The sequence below is a fragment of the Centruroides sculpturatus genome, unplaced genomic scaffold (assembly GCF_000671375.1).
Source record: "Centruroides sculpturatus isolate CEXI.00-Female unplaced genomic scaffold, Cexi_2.0 scaffold294, whole genome shotgun sequence".
Taxonomy (NCBI): Eukaryota; Metazoa; Arthropoda; class Arachnida; order Scorpiones; family Buthidae; genus Centruroides; species Centruroides sculpturatus.
The window spans coordinates 251200-255014 of record NW_019384468.1 but is presented as its reverse complement, the minus strand read 5'-3'; the positions used below and the strand labels follow the sequence as shown (position 1 = coordinate 255014).

At 32.1% G+C, this 3815-nt stretch overlaps 1 long non-coding RNA gene across 1 annotated transcript in view; it reads right to left on the bottom strand.

Moving 5' to 3' along the window:
* Window positions 1-371: 371 nt before the first annotated feature.
* Window positions 372-3815, bottom strand: part of LOC111621100 — a 35338-nt gene continuing 31894 nt past the window's right edge. Inside the window, exon 2 of the long non-coding RNA XR_002756001.1 lies at window positions 372-1712. This is a non-coding gene — a long non-coding RNA (uncharacterized LOC111621100). The remainder of the gene's footprint in view (window positions 1713-3815) is intronic.

Sequence of the window (3815 nt, the reverse complement as noted above, 5' to 3'; positions counted from 1 at the left end):
TGTGACAGGAATTTTCAGCGAGGTAGTCGCGTCACATAGAAACCTGAGGTAGTCACTCAAAATTTTTGGATTTTTTCTCAGAAGTTTCAACTGGGCATTTACCCACTTTTCACCAAAATGCCCGCGTTGAAGGTTTTTTAAATTTGAAAAACGACTAAAAACGCGTACTATTTTGCTACTAAAAAACATTCCGGATGAGGGTGGTCCAAAATAAAAACGAGATAAAAACGAACAGAACAAAGAAAATGTTCGCAATCGCGCTCACGTCTGACTAATTTCTATACAGAAGGGGGAAGAAACATGGTCGTGAGGTAGAATGAGAAAAATTTAGCTGATTATTATCATTATTATAATTAATTAGTGAGGTAGTGTATTCCAGGATCCACAATTGAGGTAGGCCCGTGATGAGGAACTCCTTTTAAAGAAGCTATAAAATAAGGATCTTCTTTCATTATTTTTTTTTTAAATTTTTTTTAAAATTATTTTCCTGAGATGTTCTAAGAGTAAACGACTCCGAATTTTCCATAATATCTTTGTTAAATCTTCATCTAATTTAAAGGACTCTATCTATCTATGTGTGTGTATATATATATATATATACATATATAGGTGTGTATATATGTATATATATATATATATATATGTGTGTGTGTGTGTTAAATTTTTGGAGGTCGTCCTCTTTTGGAACTCTAAACCGATTTTTTTTTAATGACCTCAAAAATTATGAAGTTTAAGATATTCTTTCGTCATCAATAGGGATGATTTCCTGAGGTATGAATGGGTAGGGTTTATCTTTTCCGATTTTGGTGAGGTAGAGGCATAAGATAGAATAATAATCTTTCCCTGAGGATTTAACATGAACTCGGTGATTATTTTTTATTTAATATTTTTGTTTTTTTCTATCTTTTAAAGGAACGTGATACTGTGCAAATTGTTAAACTTAATTGTAATTAAATGGTGACTTCAAGAAGGAGGTTCTTCATATGGAACATAAACCAATGGCTTTAAACTCTGTTTAGAAGTAAAAAAACAGCAGACACGTTGCATTTTCTTGTAATTTCCAAGCTTATCTTGATCCTTGTAATTACTTGAAATTGTTAAATACGAAACACGAGAAGCAATTTGATCGTTGAAAGATTTGCACATATTCTCACAGCTTATCATATTTAAAAAAATCACAATTTCTTTTTTATATATATGTATATGTTGAGAAGATATATATATATATATATTATTATTCTTATTCTTCTTATTATTATATATTTAGGCAAAAATGAGGAGGAATTATTTTCAATACGCGATAAGGATTGAGGTAGTATGATGAAGTTACCATTGACCCAGATAATAGGATGAGGTAGACATTATCTATCAGTGGATCCCAGTATGGTCTTTTGGAGGAAGTAGACTCAATCTCTGTCTACTGGAGGTAGTGTTCAATCACAATATAGAATCCCTGGTGATTCAAAAACAGGACAGAAAGAAAAAACCATTTCTTTTTTCTTTTTTTTTAAAAAAAAAGAATTAAAATAAATCACATGTACATAACAGGACGTAGATCTTCTTTTGCTATCTCGAGATCCACTTTATCAATTCTTCCATTGTTTTGCACATTTTGTTTCCAACAGATGAGGTGTGAACTGTTAAGGAATCAATCATTTTGCCATATTTTGGTGACTTTTAACAAGAATTTTTTCTTTTTTTTTTCTTCCAATCTGAAAAAAGAGAAAACAAAAACAATTTAATTAATATAGTTTAAAATAATTTATTTATTCTGTTTAATTATAAACAAACAAAAACTATTACATTAATTTAGTTTTATCTTCAATATTTATTTACAATAATTTAAAGATTTATTTTTCATTTCCGTCCTGTAGGCACTAAGGAGGCCTTCTTAACCATACTCATCAATGGATTCTGTCTGACAGTGGCGCGTTATCCTATGAGCAAAAAAAAAAAAAAAACAATTGCCTGGGGACCCCACAAACAGAGAACCCCAAATCAACCTTTTATAAGAAAATATTTCCCCAAAAATTCCCCCAAAGAAAAATGTCTACAGTAAACACTGCACATGGAGCCCCTAATTGAAATTCGCCTGGGCGCCCATGAATCTATAACGCGCCACTGCTTCCAGGTCCACAATGGGATGTCCGGGTAATGAGGGACGGGCCCTATCCAGCACATATACCCCCCAAAAATGTCCTGGGATTGGAGCGTCCGTGTGATGAGGGAGGGCTCCACCCAGCACATACCACCCCCTAAAAATCCTGAGATTTCTTACCCGGATTCCCTCCCAGGCCCCCAGGAGTGACGCCTTAAACCTATCGACTATAAAAACTATAAAAAATACTGTGTACAATAATATAAAAATATGCTACAAATATAATTATATTGTAATTTGACTTAAAATTCTTCAAAAGTAACACGCGACACAGTAAATGTAGGTTATTAATAACTCAATATTATTTGAGTAACATAATACTCATACATAACAAAGAGACAACATCATAACGGAAGACAAGATGTTATATTTAAACTAAATTAAATATCAAAAATAAACACTTATATCTCAATTAAAATATAAAATATCCGTTACAAACAGGCGGCAATTCAAAACCCCTTTATAACAAAGGTAAATGTTTATATACACGCGTAGGAGTAATGGACGAGGTAGTTATTTACTTTACATATACATAAGCGTACTACACGTACACGCATACATAAATTTTATATTAACGAAAGATAAATTTTATTTATTTATTTAATAGAGGGAAAGTATGGACATGATGAGAAAATCCTCCTCCTCCTCCTCCTCCTCCTCCTCCAAGATTTTTACAAAAATCTTGAGGGATTTTTTCTGTGTGTGTGGGGGGGGACACGATTTTATTCACCCACTTTCAAGCAGAATAATTCCTTTGCCTTTTGTCAAAAATTTCTGAAATTTTGCAGGGGAGTTTGTGTGTTATGGGTATTGATGCTGTTAAATTTTGGTGGTTAAAGGTCGGGGGGTTAGGGAGATAGAGGGAATCGTTACGAGGGGATTAGCAGTTGTAATTTCTTTATAAAGATCATCTCTTACTTTGAAAATTAAGCTTTACGCTATCTTATAATAATTAATAATATAAATAAATCATAACAGATGGCGTCATATACGATTTTAAATGTTTNTTAGAAAAATAACAAATAATATTCATTTACTTATTATTATTATTATTATTCAGTTACTTATTATAGTCGTTTCTAGTATTCTGCCAGTAACTTTAGTGTTTTATATTTATATATAGATGTGTTTTTATTTTCAGTTTGGATTTATTTAAGGCAGTTTGTGAAGAAGACCTAACAGCTGTCCTCTCTCTCTATCTCTTCTCTCTCTTACTCTTTCTCTCTCTCTTTCTATCTGCCTTAACCCTAATTACTTAACAATGAACGTTGTGTCTGTAGATACAGTCAGCACTTTTAGTTTCTTTGGAAGGAATCTCCCTGTTTTTATAAATCTTAATGATTGAAAGCGTGAAAACGAGAGAGATTTATGGTATTTTAAGTCAACTTTTTGGAAGAGAACACAAGAACCGAAAGATATATTGTGTGCACCATCAGGAAGACTTTTTGTTTAATTCTTCATCTCGTATGTCTTAATAAGTTAAGCTTATTTCTTTCAAAGAATGGGGGGTGTGGGGGAGAGAAATGAATAATTGCCTTCATCATCACCTGAAAAAATACGCCCTTTCACAATTATCATGCGAGAATAATGATTATAAATCGAAGGTAAGTTCGACCCTTTTGTTTATTATATATATATATATATATATGTATATTGG